This window comes from Hyla sarda, unplaced genomic scaffold, assembly GCF_029499605.1.
Source record: "Hyla sarda isolate aHylSar1 unplaced genomic scaffold, aHylSar1.hap1 scaffold_142, whole genome shotgun sequence".
Taxonomy (NCBI): Eukaryota; Metazoa; Chordata; class Amphibia; order Anura; family Hylidae; genus Hyla; species Hyla sarda.
In genome coordinates this window covers 223797-249348 of record NW_026608050.1, presented here as the reverse complement: position 1 = coordinate 249348, position 25552 = coordinate 223797, and the positions used below count along the sequence as shown (strand labels likewise).

General features: G+C 46.2%; 11 non-coding genes across 11 annotated transcripts; all 11 read right to left on the bottom strand.

The window, feature by feature from the left end:
* Window positions 1-2082: 2082 nt before the first annotated feature.
* On the bottom strand, window positions 2083-2273 carry LOC130307113 (U2 spliceosomal RNA). Its single transcript, XR_008856327.1, has one exon. It is a non-coding gene; the product is annotated as a U2 spliceosomal RNA (small nuclear RNA).
* Window positions 2274-4361: 2088 nt separating this feature from the next.
* Window positions 4362-4552, bottom strand: LOC130307112 (U2 spliceosomal RNA). The gene has a single exon (XR_008856326.1). It is a non-coding gene; the product is annotated as a U2 spliceosomal RNA (small nuclear RNA).
* A 2085-nt stretch (window positions 4553-6637) lies between these two features.
* LOC130307111 (U2 spliceosomal RNA) lies at window positions 6638-6828 on the bottom strand. The gene has a single exon (XR_008856325.1). It is a non-coding gene; the product is annotated as a U2 spliceosomal RNA (small nuclear RNA).
* A 2086-nt stretch (window positions 6829-8914) lies between these two features.
* LOC130307110 (U2 spliceosomal RNA) lies at window positions 8915-9105 on the bottom strand. The gene has a single exon (XR_008856323.1). It is a non-coding gene; the product is annotated as a U2 spliceosomal RNA (small nuclear RNA).
* Window positions 9106-11190: 2085 nt separating this feature from the next.
* On the bottom strand, window positions 11191-11381 carry LOC130307220 (U2 spliceosomal RNA). Its single transcript, XR_008856430.1, has one exon. It is a non-coding gene; the product is annotated as a U2 spliceosomal RNA (small nuclear RNA).
* Window positions 11382-13479: 2098 nt separating this feature from the next.
* LOC130307109 (U2 spliceosomal RNA) lies at window positions 13480-13670 on the bottom strand. The gene has a single exon (XR_008856322.1). It is a non-coding gene; the product is annotated as a U2 spliceosomal RNA (small nuclear RNA).
* Window positions 13671-15759: 2089 nt separating this feature from the next.
* Window positions 15760-15950, bottom strand: LOC130307108 (U2 spliceosomal RNA). Its single transcript, XR_008856321.1, has one exon. It is a non-coding gene; the product is annotated as a U2 spliceosomal RNA (small nuclear RNA).
* A 2087-nt stretch (window positions 15951-18037) lies between these two features.
* On the bottom strand, window positions 18038-18228 carry LOC130307106 (U2 spliceosomal RNA). Its single transcript, XR_008856319.1, has one exon. It is a non-coding gene; the product is annotated as a U2 spliceosomal RNA (small nuclear RNA).
* Window positions 18229-20306: 2078 nt separating this feature from the next.
* LOC130307104 (U2 spliceosomal RNA) lies at window positions 20307-20497 on the bottom strand. Its single transcript, XR_008856318.1, has one exon. It is a non-coding gene; the product is annotated as a U2 spliceosomal RNA (small nuclear RNA).
* Window positions 20498-22590: 2093 nt separating this feature from the next.
* On the bottom strand, window positions 22591-22781 carry LOC130307103 (U2 spliceosomal RNA). The gene has a single exon (XR_008856317.1). It is a non-coding gene; the product is annotated as a U2 spliceosomal RNA (small nuclear RNA).
* Window positions 22782-24877: 2096 nt separating this feature from the next.
* On the bottom strand, window positions 24878-25068 carry LOC130307102 (U2 spliceosomal RNA). The gene has a single exon (XR_008856316.1). It is a non-coding gene; the product is annotated as a U2 spliceosomal RNA (small nuclear RNA).
* Window positions 25069-25552: the final 484 nt, after the last annotated feature.

The following is a 25552-nucleotide window of genomic DNA, read 5'->3' as shown; positions in this document are numbered from 1 at the left end:
CGTGAAAGGGGCGGGCCCAACAAGGTCCCCTTCATGGGCACTATCACTGCTTGCTGTCAGGGAGGCTGCCAGACAATTTTCCATGCACACTCTGGGCTGGGGGGCAGTCAACCACCAGTACACACAGCAGAACCTAAACCCATACCATTATTGCTAAGCAGCAAGACAGGGGCCCATTGCACTCCCACGGGGCCTTTTTAAATGCAATCCATAACCCGGATTTGCCAGGAACCCTTCTTACTCCTCCTACTTGCATGTGACACTGGGCTTAGGATCTGCATAGGAAACACACACACAAGCACACACCTACCTTTGTTGCCTGCAGATGCCTCCTTGGCTGTCCCCAAACGGTATCAAACCAACACCCACGGGAAGCTGTAAGCATAGAGGACATGCCTGCACCCCATTGGACTTACCTGTGTGGGTTAAATCCGGGTTATTTGACAACCTATGGCGGTGATGGTTCTGCTCAGGCAGAGCAGTGCTGATGCTCCTCATAAAGCTGTCGCTGCTGTGAAGGTTCTAGGTGACATCACAAATCCCTATGGTTACATACACAACAAAGCTGGGTTGTTGTTGTTTACACTCTGCAAGGCCTGTGGAAGTGAGTGACATCATAGCACTGTAGTTCTGAGGGTTCAAGATGGATGCAACAATCTCCTGTTGCTTCTATGAAGGCCATAATAGACGACATCACCAAACAGCTCCATAGTCACATACACAGCAAAGGAGAGATGTTGTTTACACCTAGTGATGTCAGTGGTATTGAGTGACATCACAGCACAGTGCTAAGGCTCCTGGGCCTGGACACAGCAGCGGCTGCAATATCTCAACGGAGAATACGTTTATATCTATGTGTGTGTGTGCGCATATATATATATATATATATATATATATATATATATATATATATTTCTCCGCCGAAATCACTTTTAAACCCATTTCCACCTTTTTTTCCCTTCTCTTCCTCTTACTTTTTTTTCACGTTTTTTTACGTTTTTCTCCTTTTCGCCTCTTTTCTGGGCGTATTATTCTTCTTTTTCTTCTTTTTTTTCGTCTAATGCATACCCCATCAGTGCAGCAATGCTTATTCAATACCGCCAGCAGATGGAGACACTGGGGGATAATTTTCTAAGGATTTATACTGATTTTTCCTGTCTGAATTTGTCGCACAGAAAGTTGCAGGCCAAATATGTGTGACATTTCTGCGACTTTAGCTTCTAGAGCATTTTTACAACATTATACATAGGTGCTGAATACATAAAAAGCGACTGTTCAGCGACAGACAAGTCGCATCGGCTGAAAGTAGGCCAGAATGTCAGTCCATGTTGGAGCAGGTTTAGATACAGTCTAAAGCATAGATCTCAAAGTCTGTGCACAGAATTTAGCAAGGGCCTCGCACCTTCTGATGCATCAGGTAGGTGCACAATAGCATAGCCTAACCCTCTGTACTTTGGTCTATATTGATGCGGGACATAGACAGCCAGCTGATGACCAATCCATTAGTGCAATGGATGGCTGGAAGCATTTGTCTTTGCCTTTGCAATACCACAGAAGCAATGCATGGTCAATGTACAGCAATGACACACCTGTGTGAACAGCCAGGAGACCCCCCCCCCATGTTATGTTACATAGTTACATAGTTAGTACGGTCGAAAAAAGACATATGTCCATCAAGTTCAACCAGGGAATTAAGGGGTAGGGGTGTGGCGCGATATTGGGGAAGGGATGAGATTTTATATTTCTTCATAAGCATTAATCTTATTTTGTCAATTAGGAACATTCAGCACCCACCCGCTATCAAGGCAGCTGCCTATCATGTCATGCCCTACCTGCACAGGTGTGCTGGCTACTCAAATGATCCAATTAAGGAGGCCATTTAGTCAGCAGCAGCAGAAGTCCTGTGCCTGGACGCTCCAACAGGGGCCAGACACAAGCAGAAGCAGAAGCAGCAGAAGCAGCAGCAGCACCACCTTTTGTTTTTTGGCTGCAGCAGCAGCAAGGCCCACAGGGCTGGCTAGCTGGCTAGCCAGCAAGCAGGTAGCAATGAAAGTAGGAATCTTTCTTTTTAACCCTGTAAGGGGGTGGTGCACTGTACCCGAAGATACTGCCATATCGGGTCAATGCATAGGGCGACGGAAGCAAGCTTCGAAATCGGCCCCCGTTCTCAAAAATCCATTTAATATATGGTCCCCAGATAGGGGACGTATCAGATATTAAACTGATAAGAACAGATACTACACTTGATCTTAGCCAAAAGGCCGAGAAGCGATAACCGTGAAAGGGGCGGGCCCAACAAGGTCCCCTTCATGGGCACTATCACTGCTTGCTGTCAGGGAGGCTGCCAGACAATTTTCCATGCACACTCTGGGCTGGGGGGCAGTCAACCACCAGTACACACAGCAGAACCTAAACCCATACCATTATTGCTAAGCAGCAAGACAGGGGCCCATTGCACTCCCACGGGGCCTTTTTAAATGCAATCCATAACCCGGATTTGCCAGGAACCCTTCTTACTCCTCCTACTTGCATGTGACACTGGGCTTAGGATCTGCATAGGAAACACACACACAAGCACACACCTACCTTTGTTGCCTGCAGATGCCTCCTTGGCTGTCCCCAAACGGTATCAAACCAACACCCACGGGAAGCTGTAAGCATAGAGGACATGCCTGCACCCCATTGGACTTACCTGTGTGGGTTAAATCCGGGTTATTTGACAACCTATGGCGGTGATGGTTCTGCTCAGGCAGAGCAGTGCTGATGCTCCTCATAAAGCTGTCGCTGCTGTGAAGGTTCTAGGTGACATCACAAATCCCTATGGTTACATACACAACAAAGCTGGGTTGTTGTTGTTTACACTCTGCAAGGCCTGTGGAAGTGAGTGACATCATAGCACTGTAGTTCTGAGGGTTCAAGATGGATGCAACAATCTCCTGTTGCTTCTATGAAGGCCGTAATAGACGACATCACCAAACAGCTCCATAGTCACATACACAGCAAAGGAGAGATGTTGTTTACACCTAGTGATGTCAGTGGTATTGAGTGACATCACAGCACAGTGCTAAGGCTCCTGGGCCTGGACACAGCAGCGGCTGCAATATCTCAACGGAGAATACGTTTATATCTATGTGTGTGTGTGCGCATATATATATATATATATATATATATATATATATATATATATATATTTCTCCGCCGAAATCACTTTTAAACCCATTTCCACCTTTTTTTCCCTTCTCTTCCTCTTACTTTTTTTTCACGTTTTTTTACGTTTTTCTCCTTTTCGCCTCTTTTCTGGGCGTATTATTCTTCTTTTTCTTCTTTTTTTTCGTCTAATGCATACCCCATCAGTGCAGCAATGCTTATTCAATACCGCCAGCAGATGGAGACACTGGGGGATAATTTTCTAAGGATTTATACTGATTTTTCCTGTCTGAATTTGTCGCACAGAAAGTTGCAGGCCAAATATGTGTGACATTTCTGCGACTTTAGCTTCTAGAGCATTTTTACAACATTATACATAGGTGCTGAATACATAAAAAGCGACTGTTCAGCGACAGACAAGTCGCATCGGCTGAAAGTAGGCCAGAATGTCAGTCCATGTTGGAGCAGGTTTAGATACAGTCTAAAGCATAGATCTCAAAGTCTGTGCACAGAATTTAGCAAGGGCCTCGCACCTTCTGATGCATCAGGTAGGTGCACAATAGCATAGCCTAACCCTCTGTACTTTGGTCTATATTGATGCGGGACATAGACAGCCAGCTGATGACCAATCCATTAGTGCAATGGATGGCTGGAAGCATTTGTCTTTGCCTTTGCAATACCACAGAAGCAATGCATGGTCAATGTACAGCAATGACACACCTGTGTGAACAGCCAGGAGACCCCCCCCCCCATGTTATGTTACATAGTTACATAGTTAGTACGGTCGAAAAAAGACATATGTCCATCAAGTTCAACCAGGGAATTAAGGGGTAGGGGTGTGGCGCGATATTGGGGAAGGGATGAGATTTTATATTTCTTCATAAGCATTAATCTTATTTTGTCAATTAGGAACATTCAGCACCCACCCGCTATCAAGGCAGCTGCCTATCATGTCATGCCCTACCTGCACAGGTGTGCTGGCTACTCAAATGATCCAATTAAGGAGGCCATTTAGTCAGCAGCAGCAGAAGTCCTGTGCCTGGACGCTCCAACAGGGGCCAGACACAAGCAGAAGCAGAAGCAGCAGAAGCAGCAGCAGCACCACCTTTTGTTTTTTGGCTGCAGCAGCAGCAAGGCCCACAGGGCTGGCTAGCTGGCTAGCCAGCAAGCAGGTAGCAATGAAAGTAGGAATCTTTCTTTTTAACCCTGTAAGGGGGTGGTGCACTGTACCCGAAGATACTGCCATATCGGGTCAATGCATAGGGCGACGGAAGCAAGCTTCGAAATCGGCCCCCGTTCTCAAAAATCCATTTAATATATGGTCCCCAGATAGGGGACGTATCAGATATTAAACTGATAAGAACAGATACTACACTTGATCTTAGCCAAAAGGCCGAGAAGCGATAACCGTGAAAGGGGCGGGCCCAACAAGGTCCCCTTCATGGGCACTATCACTGCTTGCTGTCAGGGAGGCTGCCAGACAATTTTCCATGCACACTCTGGGCTGGGGGGCAGTCAACCACCAGTACACACAGCAGAACCTAAACCCATACCATTATTGCTAAGCAGCAAGACAGGGGCCCATTGCACTCCCACGGGGCCTTTTTAAATGCAATCCATAACCCGGATTTGCCAGGAACCCTTCTTACTCCTCCTACTTGCATGTGACACTGGGCTTAGGATCTGCATAGGAAACACACACACAAGCACACACCTACCTTTGTTGCCTGCAGATGCCTCCTTGGCTGTCCCCAAACGGTATCAAACCAACACCCACGGGAAGCTGTAAGCATAGAGGACATGCCTGCACCCCATTGGACTTACCTGTGTGGGTTAAATCCGGGTTATTTGACAACCTATGGCGGTGATGGTTCTGCTCAGGCAGAGCAGTGCTGATGCTCCTCATAAAGCTGTCGCTGCTGTGAAGGTTCTAGGTGACATCACAAATCCCTATGGTTACATACACAACAAAGCTGGGTTGTTGTTGTTTACACTCTGCAAGGCCTGTGGAAGTGAGTGACATCATAGCACTGTAGTTCTGAGGGTTCAAGATGGATGCAACAATCTCCTGTTGCTTCTATGAAGGCCGTAATAGACGACATCACCAAACAGCTCCATAGTCACATACACAGCAAAGGAGAGATGTTGTTTACACCTAGTGATGTCAGTGGTATTGAGTGACATCACAGCACAGTGCTAAGGCTCCTGGGCCTGGACACAGCAGCGGCTGCAATATCTCAACGGAGAATACGTTTATATCTATGTGTGTGTGTGCGCATATATATATATATATATATATATATATATATATATATATATTTCTCCGCCGAAATCACTTTTAAACCCATTTCCACCTTTTTTTCCCTTCTCTTCCTCTTACTTTTTTTTCACGTTTTTTTACGTTTTTCTCCTTTTCGCCTCTTTTCTGGGCGTATTATTCTTCTTTTTCTTCTTTTTTTTCGTCTAATGCATACCCCATCAGTGCAGCAATGCTTATTCAATACCGCCAGCAGATGGAGACACTGGGGGATAATTTTCTAAGGATTTATACTGATTTTTCCTGTCTGAATTTGTCGCACAGAAAGTTGCAGGCCAAATATGTGTGACATTTCTGCGACTTTAGCTTCTAGAGCATTTTTACAACATTATACATAGGTGCTGAATACATAAAAAGCGACTGTTCAGCGACAGACAAGTCGCATCGGCTGAAAGTAGGCCAGAATGTCAGTCCATGTTGGAGCAGGTTTAGATACAGTCTAAAGCATAGATCTCAAAGTCTGTGCACAGAATTTAGCAAGGGCCTCGCACCTTCTGATGCATCAGGTAGGTGCACAATAGCATAGCCTAACCCTCTGTACTTTGGTCTATATTGATGCGGGACATAGACAGCCAGCTGATGACCAATCCATTAGTGCAATGGATGGCTGGAAGCATTTGTCTTTGCCTTTGCAATACCACAGAAGCAATGCATGGTCAATGTACAGCAATGACACACCTGTGTGAACAGCCAGGAGACCCCCCCCCCCCATGTTATGTTACATAGTTACATAGTTAGTACGGTCGAAAAAAGACATATGTCCATCAAGTTCAACCAGGGAATTAAGGGGTAGGGGTGTGGCGCGATATTGGGGAAGGGATGAGATTTTATATTTCTTCATAAGCATTAATCTTATTTTGTCAATTAGGAACATTCAGCACCCACCCGCTATCAAGGCAGCTGCCTATCATGTCATGCCCTACCTGCACAGGTGTGCTGGCTACTCAAATGATCCAATTAAGGAGGCCATTTAGTCAGCAGCAGCAGAAGTCCTGTGCCTGGACGCTCCAACAGGGGCCAGACACAAGCAGAAGCAGAAGCAGCAGAAGCAGCAGCAGCACCACCTTTTGTTTTTTGGCTGCAGCAGCAGCAAGGCCCACAGGGCTGGCTAGCTGGCTAGCCAGCAAGCAGGTAGCAATGAAAGTAGGAATCTTTCTTTTTAACCCTGTAAGGGGGTGGTGCACTGTACCCGAAGATACTGCCATATCGGGTCAATGCATAGGGCGACGGAAGCAAGCTTCGAAATCGGCCCCCGTTCTCAAAAATCCATTTAATATATGGTCCCCAGATAGGGGACGTATCAGATATTAAACTGATAAGAACAGATACTACACTTGATCTTAGCCAAAAGGCCGAGAAGCGATAACCGTGAAAGGGGCGGGCCCAACAAGGTCCCCTTCATGGGCACTATCACTGCTTGCTGTCAGGGAGGCTGCCAGACAATTTTCCATGCACACTCTGGGCTGGGGGGCAGTCAACCACCAGTACACACAGCAGAACCTAAACCCATACCATTATTGCTAAGCAGCAAGACAGGGGCCCATTGCACTCCCACGGGGCCTTTTTAAATGCAATCCATAACCCGGATTTGCCAGGAACCCTTCTTACTCCTCCTACTTGCATGTGACACTGGGCTTAGGATCTGCATAGGAAACACACACACAAGCACACACCTACCTTTGTTGCCTGCAGATGCCTCCTTGGCTGTCCCCAAACGGTATCAAACCAACACCCACGGGAAGCTGTAAGCATAGAGGACATGCCTGCACCCCATTGGACTTACCTGTGTGGGTTAAATCCGGGTTATTTGACAACCTATGGCGGTGATGGTTCTGCTCAGGCAGAGCAGTGCTGATGCTCCTCATAAAGCTGTCGCTGCTGTGAAGGTTCTAGGTGACATCACAAATCCCTATGGTTACATACACAACAAAGCTGGGTTGTTGTTGTTTACACTCTGCAAGGCCTGTGGAAGTGAGTGACATCATAGCACTGTAGTTCTGAGGGTTCAAGATGGATGCAACAATCTCCTGTTGCTTCTATGAAGGCCGTAATAGACGACATCACCAAACAGCTCCATAGTCACATACACAGCAAAGGAGAGATGTTGTTTACACCTAGTGATGTCAGTGGTATTGAGTGACATCACAGCACAGTGCTAAGGCTCCTGGGCCTGGACACAGCAGCGGCTGCAATATCTCAACGGAGAATACGTTTATATCTATGTGTGTGTGTGCGCATATATATATATATATATATATATATATATATATATATATATATTTCTCCGCCGAAATCACTTTTAAACCCATTTCCACCTTTTTTTCCCTTCTCTTCCTCTTACTTTTTTTTCACGTTTTTTTACGTTTTTCTCCTTTTCGCCTCTTTTCTGGGCGTATTATTCTTCTTTTTCTTCTTTTTTTTCGTCTAATGCATACCCCATCAGTGCAGCAATGCTTATTCAATACCGCCAGCAGATGGAGACACTGGGGGATAATTTTCTAAGGATTTATACTGATTTTTCCTGTCTGAATTTGTCGCACAGAAAGTTGCAGGCCAAATATGTGTGACATTTCTGCGACTTTAGCTTCTAGAGCATTTTTACAACATTATACATAGGTGCTGAATACATAAAAAGCGACTGTTCAGCGACAGACAAGTCGCATCGGCTGAAAGTAGGCCAGAATGTCAGTCCATGTTGGAGCAGGTTTAGATACAGTCTAAAGCATAGATCTCAAAGTCTGTGCACAGAATTTAGCAAGGGCCTCGCACCTTCTGATGCATCAGGTAGGTGCACAATAGCATAGCCTAACCCTCTGTACTTTGGTCTATATTGATGCGGGACATAGACAGCCAGCTGATGACCAATCCATTAGTGCAATGGATGGCTGGAAGCATTTGTCTTTGCCTTTGCAATACCACAGAAGCAATGCATGGTCAATGTACAGCAATGACACACCTGTGTGAACAGCCAGGAGACCCCCCCCCCCATGTTATGTTACATAGTTACATAGTTAGTACGGTCGAAAAAAGACATATGTCCATCAAGTTCAACCAGGGAATTAAGGGGTAGGGGTGTGGCGCGATATTGGGGAAGGGATGAGATTTTATATTTCTTCATAAGCATTAATCTTATTTTGTCAATTAGGAACATTCAGCACCCACCCGCTATCAAGGCAGCTGCCTATCATGTCATGCCCTACCTGCACAGGTGTGCTGGCTACTCAAATGATCCAATTAAGGAGGCCATTTAGTCAGCAGCAGCAGAAGTCCTGTGCCTGGACGCTCCAACAGGGGCCAGACACAAGCAGAAGCAGAAGCAGCAGAAGCAGCAGCAGCACCACCTTTTGTTTTTTGGCTGCAGCAGCAGCAAGGCCCACAGGGCTGGCTAGCTGGCTAGCCAGCAAGCAGGTAGCAATGAAAGTAGGAATCTTTCTTTTTAACCCTGTAAGGGGGTGGTGCACTGTACCCGAAGATACTGCCATATCGGGTCAATGCATAGGGCGACGGAAGCAAGCTTCGAAATCGGCCCCCGTTCTCAAAAATCCATTTAATATATGGTCCCCAGATAGGGGACGTATCAGATATTAAACTGATAAGAACAGATACTACACTTGATCTTAGCCAAAAGGCCGAGAAGCGATAACCGTGAAAGGGGCGGGCCCAACAAGGTCCCCTTCATGGGCACTATCACTGCTTGCTGTCAGGGAGGCTGCCAGACAATTTTCCATGCACACTCTGGGCTGGGGGGCAGTCAACCACCAGTACACACAGCAGAACCTAAACCCATACCATTATTGCTAAGCAGCAAGACAGGGGCCCATTGCACTCCCACGGGGCCTTTTTAAATGCAATCCATAACCCGGATTTGCCAGGAACCCTTCTTACTCCTCCTACTTGCATGTGACACTGGGCTTAGGATCTGCATAGGAAACACACACACAAGCACACACCTACCTTTGTTGCCTGCAGATGCCTCCTTGGCTGTCCCCAAACGGTATCAAACCAACACCCACGGGAAGCTGTAAGCATAGAGGACATGCCTGCACCCCATTGGACTTACCTGTGTGGGTTAAATCCGGGTTATTTGACAACCTATGGCGGTGATGGTTCTGCTCAGGCAGAGCAGTGCTGATGCTCCTCATAAAGCTGTCGCTGCTGTGAAGGTTCTAGGTGACATCACAAATCCCTATGGTTACATACACAACAAAGCTGGGTTGTTGTTGTTTACACTCTGCAAGGCCTGTGGAAGTGAGTGACATCATAGCACTGTAGTTCTGAGGGTTCAAGATGGATGCAACAATCTCCTGTTGCTTCTATGAAGGCCGTAATAGACGACATCACCAAACAGCTCCATAGTCACATACACAGCAAAGGAGAGATGTTGTTTACACCTAGTGATGTCAGTGGTATTGAGTGACATCACAGCACAGTGCTAAGGCTCCTGGGCCTGGACACAGCAGCGGCTGCAATATCTCAACGGAGAATACGTTTATATCTATGTGTGTGTGTGCGCATATATATATATATATATATATATATATATATATATATATATTTCTCCGCCGAAATCACTTTTAAACCCATTTCCACCTTTTTTTCCCTTCTCTTCCTCTTACTTTTTTTTCACGTTTTTTTACGTTTTTCTCCTTTTCGCCTCTTTTCTGGGCGTATTATTCTTCTTTTTCTTCTTTTTTTTCGTCTAATGCATACCCCATCAGTGCAGCAATGCTTATTCAATACCGCCAGCAGATGGAGACACTGGGGGATAATTTTCTAAGGATTTATACTGATTTTTCCTGTCTGAATTTGTCGCACAGAAAGTTGCAGGCCAAATATGTGTGACATTTCTGCGACTTTAGCTTCTAGAGCATTTTTACAACATTATACATAGGTGCTGAATACATAAAAAGCGACTGTTCAGCGACAGACAAGTCGCATCGGCTGAAAGTAGGCCAGAATGTCAGTCCATGTTGGAGCAGGTTTAGATACAGTCTAAAGCATAGATCTCAAAGTCTGTGCACAGAATTTAGCAAGGGCCTCGCACCTTCTGATGCATCAGGTAGGTGCACAATAGCATAGCCTAACCCTCTGTACTTTGGTCTATATTGATGCGGGACATAGACAGCCAGCTGATGACCAATCCATTAGTGCAATGGATGGCTGGAAGCATTTGTCTTTGCCTTTGCAATACCACAGAAGCAATGCATGGTCAATGTACAGCAATGACACACCTGTGTGAACAGCCAGGAGACCCCCCCCCCCCATGTTATGTTACATAGTTACATAGTTAGTACGGTCGAAAAAAGACATATGTCCATCAAGTTCAACCAGGGAATTAAGGGGTAGGGGTGTGGCGCGATATTGGGGAAGGGATGAGATTTTATATTTCTTCATAAGCATTAATCTTATTTTGTCAATTAGGAACATTCAGCACCCACCCGCTATCAAGGCAGCTGCCTATCATGTCATGCCCTACCTGCACAGGTGTGCTGGCTACTCAAATGATCCAATTAAGGAGGCCATTTAGTCAGCAGCAGCAGAAGTCCTGTGCCTGGACGCTCCAACAGGGGCCAGACACAAGCAGAAGCAGAAGCAGCAGAAGCAGCAGCAGCACCACCTTTTGTTTTTTGGCTGCAGCAGCAGCAAGGCCCACAGGGCTGGCTAGCTGGCTAGCCAGCAAGCAGGTAGCAATGAAAGTAGGAATCTTTCTTTTTAACCCTGTAAGGGGGTGGTGCACTGTACCCGAAGATACTGCCATATCGGGTCAATGCATAGGGCGACGGAAGCAAGCTTCGAAATCGGCCCCCGTTCTCAAAAATCCATTTAATATATGGTCCCCAGATAGGGGACGTATCAGATATTAAACTGATAAGAACAGATACTACACTTGATCTTAGCCAAAAGGCCGAGAAGCAATAACCGTGAAAGGGGCGGGCCCAACAAGGTCCCCTTCATGGGCACTATCACTGCTTGCTGTCAGGGAGGCTGCCAGACAATTTTCCATGCACACTCTGGGCTGGGGGGCAGTCAACCACCAGTACACACAGCAGAACCTAAACCCATACCATTATTGCTAAGCAGCAAGACAGGGGCCCATTGCACTCCCACGGGGCCTTTTTAAATGCAATCCATAACCCGGATTTGCCAGGAACCCTTCTTACTCCTCCTTCTTGCATGTGACACTGGGCTTAGGATCTGCATAGGAAACACACACACAAGCACACACCTACCTTTGTTGCCTGCAGATGCCTCCTTGGCTGTCCCCAAACGGTATCAAACCAACACCCACGGGAAGCTGTAAGCATAGAGGACATGCCTGCACCCCATTGGACTTACCTGTGTGGGTTAAATCCGGGTTATTTGACAACCTATGGCGGTGATGGTTCTGCTCAGGCAGAGCAGTGCTGATGCTCCTCATAAAGCTGTCGCTGCTGTGAAGGTTCTAGGTGACATCACAAATCCCTATGGTTACATACACAACAAAGCTGGGTTGTTGTTGTTTACACTCTGCAAGGCCTGTGGAAGTGAGTGACATCATAGCACTGTAGTTCTGAGGGTTCAAGATGGATGCAACAATCTCCTGTTGCTTCTATGAAGGCCGTAATAGACGACATCACCAAACAGCTCCATAGTCACATACACAGCAAAGGAGAGATGTTGTTTACACCTAGTGATGTCAGTGGTATTGAGTGACATCACAGCACAGTGCTAAGGCTCCTGGGCCTGGACACAGCAGCGGCTGCAATATCTCAACGGAGAATACGTTTATATATATGTGTGTGTGTGCGCGTATATATATATATATATATATATATATATATATATATATATATATATATATATATTTCTCCGCCGAAATCACTTTTAAACCCATTTCCACCTTTTTTTCCCTTCTCTTCCTCTTACTTTTTTTTCACGTTTTTTTACGTTTTTCTCCTTTTCGCCTCTTTTCTGGGCGTATTATTCTTCTTTTTCTTCTTTTTTTTCGTCTAATGCATACCCCATCAGTGCAGCAATGCTTATTCATTACCGCCAGCAGATGGAGACACTGGGGGATAATTTTCTAAGGATTTATACTGATTTTTCCTGTCTGAATTTGTCGCACAGAAAGTTGCAGGCCAAATATGTGTGACATTTCTGCGACTTTAGCTTCTAGAGCATTTTTACAACATTATACATAGGTGCTGAATACATAAAAAGCGACTGTTCAGCGACAGACAAGTCGCATCGGCTGAAAGTAGGCCAGAATGTCAGTCCATGTTGGAGCAGGTTTAGATACAGTCTAAAGCATAGATCTCAAAGTCTGTGCACAGAATTTAGCAAGGGCCTCGCACCTTCTGATGCATCAGGTAGGTGCACAATAGCATAGCCTAACCCTCTGTACTTTGGTCTATATTGATGCGGGACATAGACAGCCAGCTGATGACCAATCCATTAGTGCAATGGATGGCTGGAAGCATTTGTCTTTGCCTTTGCAATACCACAGAAGCAATGCATGGTCAATGTACAGCAATGACACACCTGTGTGAACAGCCAGGAGACCCCCCCCCCCATGTTATGTTACATAGTTACATAGTTAGTACGGTCGAAAAAAGACATATGTCCATCAAGTTCAACCAGGGAATTAAGGGGTAGGGGTGTGGCGCGATATTGGGGAAGGGATGAGATTTTATATTTCTTCATAAGCATTAATCTTATTTTGTCAATTAGGAACATTCAGCACCCACCCGCTATCAAGGCAGCTGCCTATCATGTCATGCCCTACCTGCACAGGTGTGCTGGCTACTCAAATGATCCAATTAAGGAGGCCATTTAGTCAGCAGCAGCAGAAGTCCTGTGCCTGGACGCTCCAACAGGGGCCAGACACAAGCAGAAGCAGAAGCAGCAGAAGCAGCAGCAGCACCACCTTTTGTTTTTTGGCTGCAGCAGCAGCAAGGCCCACAGGGCTGGCTAGCTGGCTAGCCAGCAAGCAGGTAGCAATGAAAGTAGGAATCTTTCTTTTTAACCCTGTAAGGGGGTGGTGCACTGTACCCGAAGATACTGCCATATCGGGTCAATGCATAGGGCGACGGAAGCAAGCTTCGAAATCGGCCCCCGTTCTCAAAAATCCATTTAATATATGGTCCCCAGATAGGGGACGTATCAGATATTAAACTGATAAGAACAGATACTACACTTGATCTTAGCCAAAAGGCCGAGAAGCGATAACCGTGAAAGGGGCGGGCCCAACAAGGTCCCCTTCATGGGCACTATCACTGCTTGCTGTCAGGGAGGCTGCCAGACAATTTTCCATGCACAATCTGGGCTGGGGGGCAGTCAACCACCAGTACACACAGCAGAACCTAAACCCATACCATTATTGCTAAGCAGCAAGACAGGGGCCCATTGCACTCCCACGGGGCCTTTTTAAATGCAATCCATAACCCGGATTTGCCAGGAACCCTTCTTACTCCTCCTACTTGCATGTGACACTGGGCTTAGGATCTGCATAGGAAACACACACACAAGCACACACCTACCTTTGTTGCCTGCAGATGCCTCCTTGGCTGTCCCCAAACGGTATCAAACCAACACCCACGGGAAGCTGTAAGCATAGAGGACATGCCTGCACCCCATTGGACTTACCTGTGTGGGTTAAATCCGGGTTATTTGACAACCTATGGCGGTGATGGTTCTGCTCAGGCAGAGCAGTGCTGATGCTCCTCATAAAGCTGTCGCTGCTGTGAAGGTTCTAGGTGACATCACAAATCCCTATGGTTACATACACAACAAAGCTGGGTTGTTGTTGTTTACACTCTGCAAGGCCTGTGGAAGTGAGTGACATCATAGCACTGTAGTTCTGAGGGTTCAAGATGGATGCAACAATCTCCTGTTGCTTCTATGAAGGCCGTAATAGACGACATCACCAAACAGCTCCATAGTCACATACACAGCAAAGGAGAGATGTTGTTTACACCTAGTGATGTCAGTGGTATTGAGTGACATCACAGCACAGTGCTAAGGCTCCTGGGGCTGGACACAGCAGCGGCTGCAATATCTCAACGGAGAATACGTTTATATCTATGTGTGTGTGTGTGCGCATATATATATATATATATATATATATATATATATATATATATATTTCTCCGCCGAAATCACTTTTAAACCCATTTCCACCTTTTTTTCCCTTCTCTTCCTCTTACTTTTTTTTCACGTTTTTTTACGTTTTTCTCCTTTTCGCCTCTTTTCTGGGCGTATTATTCTTCTTTTTCTTCTTTTTTTTCGTCTAATGCATACCCCATCAGTGCAGCAATGCTTATTCAATACCGCCAGCAGATGGAGACACTGGGGGATAATTTTCTAAGGATTTATACTGATTTTTCCTGTCTGAATTTGTCGCACAGAAAGTTGCAGGCCAAATATGTGTGACATTTCTGCGACTTTAGCTTCTAGAGCATTTTTACAACATTATACATAGGTGCTGAATACATAAAAAGCGACTGTTCAGCGACAGACAAGTCGCATCGGCTGAAAGTAGGCCAGAATGTCAGTCCATGTTGGAGCAGGTTTAGATACAGTCTAAAGCATAGATCTCAAAGTCTGTGCACAGAATTTAGCAAGGGCCTCGCACCTTCTGATGCATCAGGTAGGTGCACAATAGCATAGCCTAACCCTCTGTACTTTGGTCTATATTGATGCGGGACATAGACAGCCAGCTGATGACCAATCCATTAGTGCAATGGATGGCTGGAAGCATTTGTCTTTGCCTTTGCAATACCACAGAAGCAATGCATGGTCAATGTACAGCAATGACACACCTTTGTGAACAGCCAGGAGACCCCCCCCCCCCATGTTATGTTACATAGTTACATAGTTAGTACGGTCGAAAAAAGACATATGTCCATCAAGTTCAACCAGGGAATTAAGGGGTAGGGGTGTGGCGCGATATTGGGGAAGGGATGAGATTTTATATTTCTTCATAAGCATTAATCTTATTTTGTCAATTAGGAACATTCAGCACCCACCCGCTATCAAGGCAGCTGCCTATCATGTCATGCCCTACCTGCACAGGTGTGCTGGCTACTCAAATGATCCAATTAAGGAGGCCATTTAGTCAGCAGCAGCAGAAGTCCTGTGCCTGGACGCTCCAACAGGGGCCAGACACAAGCAGAAGCAGAAGCAGCAGAAGCAGCAGCAGCACCACCTTTTGTTTTTTGGCTGCAGCAGCAGCAAGGCCCACAGGGCTGGCTAGCTGACTAGCCAGCAAGCAGGTAGCAATGAAAGTAGGAATCTTTCTTTTTAACCCTGTAAGGGGGTGGTGCACTGTACCCGAAGATACTGCCATATCGGGTCAATGCATAGGGCGACGGAAGCAAGCTTCGAAATCGGCCCCCGTTCTCAAAAATCCATTTAATATATGGTCCCCAGATAGGGGACGTATCAGATATTAAACTGATAAGAACAGATACTACACTTGATCTTAGCCAAAAGGCCGAGAAGCGATAACCGTGAAAGGGGCGGGCCCAACAAGGTCCCCTTCATGGGCACTATCACTGCTTGCTGTCAGGGAGGCTGCCAGACAATTTTCCATGCACACTCTGGGCTGGGGGGCAGTCAACCACCAGTACACACAGCAGAACCTAAACCCATACCATTATTGCTAAGCAGCAAGACAGGGGCCCATTGCACTCCCACGGGGCCTTTTTAAATGCAATCCATAACCCGGATTTGCCAGGAACCCTTCTTACTCCTCCTACTTGCATGTGACACTGGGCTTAGGATCTGCATAGGAAACACACACACAAGCACACACCTACCTTTGTTGCCTGCAGATGCCTCCTTGGCTGTCCCCAAACGGTATCAAACCAACACCCACGGGAAGCTGTAAGCATAGAGGACATGCCTGCACCCCATTGGACTTACCTGTGTGGGTTAAATCCGGGTTATTTGACAACCTATGGCGGTGATGGTTCTGCTCAGGCAGAGCAGTGCTGATGCTCCTCATAAAGCTGTCGCTGCTGTGAAGGTTCTAGGTGACATCACAAATCCCTATGGTTACATACACAACAAAGCTGGGTTGTTGTTGTTTACACTCTGCAAGGCCTGTGGAAGTGAGTGACATCATAGCACTGTAGTTCTGAGGGTTCAAGATGGATGCAACAATCTCCTGTTGCTTCTATGAAGGCCGTAATAGACGACATCACCAAACAGCTCCATAGTCACATACACAGCAAAGGAGAGATGTTGTTTACACCTAGTGATGTCAGTGGTATTGAGTGACATCACAGCACAGTGCTAAGGCTCCTGGGCCTGGACACAGCAGCGGCTGCAATATCTCAACGGAGAATACGTTTATATCTATGTGTGTGTGTGCGCATATATATATATATATATATATATATATATATATATATATATTTCTCCGCCGAAATCACTTTTAAACCCATTTCCACCTTTTTTTCCCTTCTCTTCCTCTTACTTTTTTTTCACGTTTTTTTACGTTTTTCTCCTTTTCGCCTCTTTTCTGGGCGTATTATTCTTCTTTTTCTTCTTTTTTTTTCGTCTAATGCATACCCCATCAGTGCAGCAATGCTTATTCAATACCGCCAGCAGATGGAGACACTGGGGGATAATTTTCTAAGGATTTATACTGATTTTTCCTGTCTGAATTTGTCGCACAGAAAGTTGCAGGCCAAATATGTGTGACATTTCTGCGACTTTAGCTTCTAGAGCATTTTTACAACATTATACATAGGTGCTGAATACATAAAAAGCGACTGTTCAGCGACAGACAAGTCGCATCGGCTGAAAGTAGGCCAGAATGTCAGTCCATGTTGGAGCAGGTTTAGATACAGTCTAAAGCATAGATCTCAAAGTCTGTGCACAGAATTTAGCAAGGGCCTCGCACCTTCTGATGCATCAGGTAGGTGCACAATAGCATAGCCTAACCCTCTGTACTTTGGTCTATATTGATGCGGGACATAGACAGCCAGCTGATGACCAATCCATTAGTGCAATGGATGGCTGGAAGCATTTGTCTTTGCCTTTGCAATACCACAGAAGCAATGCATGGTCAATGTACAGCAATGACACACCTGTGTGAACAGCCAGGAGACCCCCCCCCCCCCATGTTATGTTACATAGTTACATAGTTAGTACGGTCGAAAAAAGACATATGTCCATCAAGTTCAACCAGGGAATTAAGGGGTAGGGGTGTGGCGTGATATTGGGGAAGGGATGAGATTTTATATTTCTTCATAAGCATTAATCTTATTTTGTCAATTAGGAACATTCAGCACCCACCCGCTATCAAGGCAGCTGCCTATCATGTCATGCCCTACCTGCACAGGTGTGCTGGCTACTCAAATGATCCAATTAAGGATGCCATTTAGTCAGCAGCAGCAGAAGTCCTGTGCCTGGACGCTCCAACAGGGGCCAGACACAAGCAGAAGCAGAAGCAGCAGAAGCAGCAGCAGCACCACCTTTTGTTTTTTGGCTGCAGCAGCAGCAAGGCCCACAGGGCTGGCTAGCTGGCTAGCCAGCAAGCAGGTAGCAATGAAAGTAGGAATCTTTCTTTTTAATCCTGTAAGGGGGTGGTGCACTGTACCCGAAGATACTGCCATATCGGGTCAATGCATAGGGCGACGGAAGCAAGCTTCGAAATCGGCCCCCGTTCTCAAAAATCCATTTAATATATGGTCCCCAGATAGGGGACGTATCAGATATTAAACTGATAAGAACAGATACTACACTTGATCTTAGCCAAAAGGCCGAGAAGCGATAACCGTGAAAGGGGCGGGCCCAACAAGGTCCCCTTCATGGGCACTATCACTGCTTGCTGTCAGGGAGGCTGCCAGACAATTTTCCATGCACACTCTGGGCTGGGGGGCAGTCAACCACCAGTACACACAGCAGAACCTAAACCCATACCATTATTGCTAAGCAGCAAGACAGGGGCCCATTGCACTCCCACGGGGCCTTTTTAAATGCAATCCATAACCCGGATTTGCCAGGAACCCTTCTTACTCCTCCTACTTGCATGTGACACTGGGCTTAGGATCTGCATAGGAAACACACACACAAGCACACACCTACCTTTGTTGCCTGCAGATGCCTCCTTGGCTGTCCCCAAACGGTATCAAACCAACACCCACGGGAAGCTGTAAGCATAGAGGACATGCCTGCACCCCATTGGACTTACCTGTGTGGGTTAAATCCGGGTTATTTGACAACCTATGGCGGTGATGGTTCTGCTCAGGCAGAGCAGTGCTGATGCTCCTCATAAAGCTGTCGCTGCTGTGAAGGTTCTAGGTGACATCACAAATCCCTATGGTTACATACACAACAAAGCTGGGTTGTTGTTGTTTACACTCTGCAAGGCCTGTGGAAGTGAGTGACATCATAGCACTGTAGTTCTGAGGGTTCAAGATGGATGCAACAATCTCCTGTTGCTTCTATGAAGGCCGTAATAGACGACATCACCAAACAGCTCCATAGTCACATACACAGCAAAGGAGAGATGTTGTTTACACCTAGTGATGTCAGTGGTATTGAGTGACATCACAGCACAGTGCTAAGGCTCCTGGGCCTGGACACAGCAGCGGCTGCAATATCTCAACGGAGAATACGTTTATATATATGTGTGTGTGTGCGCGTATATATATATATATATATATATATATATATATATTTCTCCGCCGAAATCACTTTTAAACCCATTTCCACCTTTTTTTCCCTTCTCTTCCTCTTACTTTTTTTTCACGTTTTTTTACGTTTTTCTCCTTTTCGCCTCTTTTCTGGGCGTATTATTCTTCTTTTTCTTCTTTTTTTTCGTCTAATGCATACCCCATCAGTGCAGCAATGCTTATTCAATACCGCCAGCAGATGGAGACACTGGGGGATAATTTTCTAAGGATTTATACTGATTTTTCCTGTCTGAATTTGTCGCACAGAAAGTTGCAGGCCAAATATGTGTGACATTTCTGCGACTTTAGCTTCTAGAGCATTTTTACAACATTATACATAGGTGCTGAATACATAAAAAGCGACTGTTCAGCGACAGACAAGTCGCATCGGCTGAAAGTAGGCCAGAATGTCAGTCCATGTTGGAGCAGGTTTAGATACAGTCTAAAGCATAGATCTCAAAGTCTGTGCACAGAATTTAGCAAGGGCCTCGCACCTTCTGATGCATCAGGTAGGTGCACAATAGCATAGCCTAACCCTCTGTACTTTGGTCTATATTGATGCGGGACATAGACAGCCAGCTGATGACCAATCCATTAGTGCAATGGATGGCTGGAAGCATTTGTCTTTGCCTTTGCAATACCACAGAAGCAATGCATGGTCAATGTACAGCAATGACACACCTGTGTGAACAGCCAGGAGACCCCCCCCCCCATGTTATGTTACATAGTTACATAGTTAGTACGGTCGAAAAAAGACATATGTCCATCAAGTTCAACCAGGGAATTAAGGGGTAGGGGTGTGGCGCGATATTGGGGAAGGGATGAGATTTTATATTTCTTCATAAGCATTAATCTTATTTTGTCAATTAGGAACATTCAGCACCCACCCGCTATCAAGGCAGCTGCCTATCATGTCATGCCCTACCTGCACAGGTGTGCTGGCTACTCAAATGATCCAATTAAGGAGGCCATTTAGTCAGCAGCAGCAGAAGTCCTGTGCCTGGACGCTCCAACAGGGGCCAGACACAAGCAGAAGCAGAAGCAGCAGAAGCAGCAGCAGCACCACCTTTTGTTTTTTGGCTGCAGCAGCAGCAAGGCCCACAGGGCTGGCTAGCTGGCTAGCCAGCAAGCAGGTAGCAATGAAAGTAGGAATCTTTCTTTTTAACCCTGTAAGGGGGTGGTGCACTGTACCCGAAGATACTGCCATATCGGGTCAATGCATAGGGCGACGGAAGCAAGCTTCGAAATCGGCCCCCGTTCTCAAAAATCCATTTAATATATGGTCCCCAGATAGGGGACGTATCAGATATTAAACTGATAAGAACAGATACTACACTTGATCTTAGCCAAAAGGCCGAGAAGCGATAACCGTGAAAGGGGCGGGCCCAACAAGGTCCCCTTCATGGGCACTATCACTGCTTGCTGTCAGGGAGGCTGCCAGACAATTTTCCATGCACACTCTGGGCTGGGGGGCAGTCAACCACCAGTACACACAGCAGAACCTAAACCCATACCATTATTGCTAAGCAGCAAGACAGGGGCCCATTGCACTCCCACGGGGCCTTTTTAAATGCAATCCATAACCCGGATTTGCCAGGAACCCTTCTTACTCCTCCTACTTGCATGTGACACTGGGCTTAGGATCTGCATAGGAAACACACACACAAGCACACACCTACCTTTGTTGCCTGCAGATGCCTCCTTGGCTGTCCCCAAACGGTATCAAACCAACACCCACGGGAAGCTGTAAGCATAGAGGACATGCCTGCACCCCATTGGACTTACCTGTGTGGGTTAAATCCGGGTTATTTGACAACCTATGGCGGTGATGGTTCTGCTCAGGCAGAGCAGTGCTGATGCTCCTCATAAAGCTGTCGCTGCTGTGAAGGTTCTAGGTGACATCACAAATCCCTATGGTTACATACACAACAAAGCTGGGTTGTTGTTGTTTACACTCTGCAAGGCCTGTGGAAGTGAGTGACATCATAGCACTGTAGTTCTGAGGGTTCAAGATGGATGCAACAATCTCCTGTTGCTTCTATGAAGGCCGTAATAGACGACATCACCAAACAGCTCCATAGTCACATACACAGCAAAGGAGAGATGTTGTTTACACCTAGTGATGTCAGTGGTATTGAGTGACATCACAGCACAGTGCTAAGGCTCCTGGGCCTGGACACAGCAGCGGCTGCAATATCTCAACGGAGAATACGTTTATATCTATGTGTGTGTGTGCGCATATATATATATATATATATATATATATATATATATATATATATATATATTTCTCCGCCGAAATCACTTTTAAACCCATTTCCACCTTTTTTTCCCTTCTCTTCCTCTTACTTTTTTTTCACGTTTTTTTACGTTTTTCTCCTTTTCGCCTCTTTTCTGGGCGTATTATTCTTCTTTTTCTTCTTTTTTTTCGTCTAATGCATACCCCATCAGTGCAGCAATGCTTATTCAATACCGCCAGCAGATGGAGACACTGGGGGATAATTTTCTAAGGATTTATACTGATTTTTCCTGTCTGAATTTGTCGCACAGAAAGTTGCAGGCCAAATATGTGTGACATTTCTGCGACTTTAGCTTCTAGAGCATTTTTACAACATTATACATAGGTGCTGAATACATAAAAAGCGACTGTTCAGCGACAGACGAGTCGCATCGGCTGAAAGTAGGCCAGAATGTCAGTCCATGTTGGAGCAGGTTTAGATACAGTCTAAAGCATAGATCTCAAAGTCTGTGCACAGAATTTAGCAAGGGCCTCGCACCTTCTGATGCATCAGGTAGGTGCACAATAGCATAGCCTAACCCTCTGTACTTTGGTCTATATTGATGCGGGACATAGACAGCCAGCTGATGACCAATCCATTAGTGCAATGGATGGCTGGAAGCATTTGTCTTTGCCTTTGCAATACCACAGAAGCAATGCATGGTCAATGTACAGCAATGACACACCTGTGTGAACAGCCAGGAGACCCCCCCCCCCCATGTTATGTTACATAGTTACATAGTTAGTACGGTCGAAAAAAGACATATGTCCATCAAGTTCAACCAGGGAATTAAGGGGTAGGGGTGTGGCGCGATATTGGGGAAGGGATGAGATTTTATATTTCTTCATAAGCATTAATCTTATTTTGTCAATTAGGAACATTCAGCACCCACCCGCTATCAAGGCAGCTGCCTATCATGTCATGCCCTACCTGCACAGGTGTGCTGGCTACTCAAATGATCCAATTAAGGAGGCCATTTAGTCAGCAGCAGCAGAAGTCCTGTGCCTGGACGCTCCAACAGGGGCCAGACACAAGCAGAAGCAGAAGCAGCAGAAGCAGCAGCAGCACCACCTTTTGTTTTTTGGCTGCAGCAGCAGCAAGGCCCACAGGGCTGGCTAGCTGGCTAGCCAGCAAGCAGGTAGCAATGAAAGTAGGAATCTTTCTTTTTAACCCTGTAAGGGGGTGGTGCACTGTACCCGAAGATACTGCCATATCGGGTCAATGCATAGGGCGACGGAAGCAAGCTTCGAAATCGGCCCCCGTTCTCAAAAATCCATTTAATATATGGTCCCCAGATAGGGGACGTATCAGATATTAAACTGATAAGAACAGATACTACACTTGATCTTAGCCAAAAGGCCGAGAAGCGATAACCGTGAAAGGGGCGGGCCCAACAAGGTCCCCTTCATGGGCACTATCACTGCTTGCTGTCAGGGAGGCTGCCAGACAATTTTCCATGCACACTCTGGGCTGGGGGGCAGTCAACCACCAGTACACACAGCAGAACCTAAACCCATACCATTATTGCTAAGCAGCAAGACAGGGGCCCATTGCACTCCCACGGGGCCTTTTTAAATGCAATCCATAACCCGGATTTGCCAGGAACCCTTCTTACTCCTCCTACTTGCATGTGACACTGGGCTTAGGATCTGCATAGGAAACACACACACAAGCACACACCTACCTTTGTTGCCTGCAGATGCCTCCTTGGCTGTCCCCAAACGGTATCAAACCAACACCCACGGGAAGCTGTAAGCATAGAGGACATGCCTGCACCCCATTGGACTTACCTGTGTGGGTTAAATCCGGGTTATTTGACAACCTATGGCGGTGATGGTTCTGCTCAGGCAGAGCAGTGCTGATGCTCCTCATAAAGCTGTCGCTGCTGTGAAGGTTCTAGGTGACATCACAAATCCCTATGGTTACATACACAACAAAGCTGGGTTGTTGTTGTTTACACTCTGCAAGGCCTGTGGAAGTGAGTGACATCATAGCACTGTAGTTCTGAGGGTTCAAGATGGATGCAACAATCTCCTGTTGCTTCTATGAAGGCCGTAATAGACGACATCACCAAACAGCTCCATAGTCACATACACAGCAAAGGAGAGATGTTGTTTACACCTAGTGATGTCAGTGGTATTGAGTGACATCACAGCACAGTGCTAAGGCTCCTGGGCCTGGACACAGCAGCGGCTGCAATATCTCAACGGAGAATACGTTTATATCTATGTGTGTGTGTGCGCATATATATATATATATATATATATATATATATATATATATATATATATTTCTCCGCCGAAATCACTTTTAAACCCATTTCCACCTTTTTTTCCCTTCTCTTCCTCTTACTTTTTTTTCACGTTTTTTTACGTTTTTCTCCTTTTCGCCTCTTTTCTGGGCGTATTATTCTTCTTTTTCTTCTTTTTTTTCGTCTAATGCATACCCCATCAGTGCAGCAATGCTTATTCAATACCGCCAGCAGATGGAGACACTGGGGGATAATTTTCTAAGGATTTATACTGATTTTTCCTGTCTGAATTTGTCGCACAGAAAGTTGCAGGCCAAATATGTGTGACATTTCTGCGACTTTAGCTTCTAGAGCATTTTTACAACATTATACATAGGTGCTGAATACATAAAAAGCGACTGTTCAGCGACAGACAAGTCGCATCGGCTGAAAGTAGGCCAGAATGTCAGTCCATGTTGGAGCAGGTTTAGATACAGTCTAAAGCATAGATCTCAAAGTCTGTGCACAGAATTTAGCAAGGGCCTCGCACCTTCTGATGCATCAGGTAGGTGCACAATAGCATAGCCTAACCCTCTGTACTTTGGTCTATATTGATGCGGGACATAGACAGCCAGCTGATGACCAATCCATTAGTGCAATGGATGGCTGGAAGCATTTGTCTTTGCCTTTGCAATACCACAGAAGCAATGCATGGTCAATGTACAGCAATGACACACCTGTGTGAACAGCCAGGAGACCCCCCCCCCCATGTTATGTTACATAGTTACATAGTTAGTACGGTCGAAAAAAGACATATGTCCATCAAGTTCAACCAGGGAATTAAGGGGTAGGGGTGTGGCGCGATATTGGGGAAGGGATGAGATTTTATATTTCTTCATAAGCATTAATCTTATTTTGTCAATTAGGAACATTCAGCACCCACCCGCTATCAAGGCAGCTGCCTATCATGTCATGCCCTACCTGCACAGGTGTGCTGGCTACTCAAATGATCCAATTAAGGAGGCCATTTAGTCAGCAGCAGCAGAAGTCCTGTGCCTGGACGCTCCAACAGGGGCCAGACACAAGCAGAAGCAGAAGCAGCAGAAGCAGCAGCAGCACCACCTTTTGTTTTTTGGCTGCAGCAGCAGCAGCAGCAAGGCCCACAGGGCTGGCTAGCTGGCTAGCCAGCAAGCAGGTAGCAATGAAAGTAGGAATCTTTCTTTTTAACCCTGTAAGGGGGTGGTGCACTGTACCCGAAGATACTGCCATATCGGGTCAATGCATAGGGCGACGGAAGCAAGCTTCGAAATCGGCCCCCGTTCTCAAAAATCCATTTAATATATGGTCCCCAGATAGGGGACGTATCAGATATTAAACTGATAAGAACAGATACTACACTTGATCTTAGCCAAAAGGCCGAGAAGCGATAACCGTGAAAGGGGCGGGCCCAACAAGGTCCCCTTCATGGGCACTATCACTGCTTGCTGTCAGGGAGGCTGCCAGACAATTTTCCATGCACACTCTGGGCTGGGGGGCAGTCAACCACCAGTACACACAGCAGAACCTAAACCCATACCATTATTGCTAAGCAGCAAGACAGGGGCCCATTGCACTCCCACGGGGCCTTTTTAAATGCAATCCATAACCCGGATTTGCCAGGAACCCTTCTTACTCCTCCTACTTGCATGTGACACTGGGCTTAGGATCTGCATAGGAAACACACACACAAGCACACACCTACCTTTGTTGCCTGCAGATGCCTCCTTGGCTGTCCCCAAACGGTATCAAACCAACACCCACGGGAAGCTGTAAGCATAGAGGACATGCCTGCACCCCATTGGACTTACCTGTGTGGGTTAAATCCGGGTTATTTGACAACCTATGGCGGTGATGGTTCTGCTCAGGCAGAGCA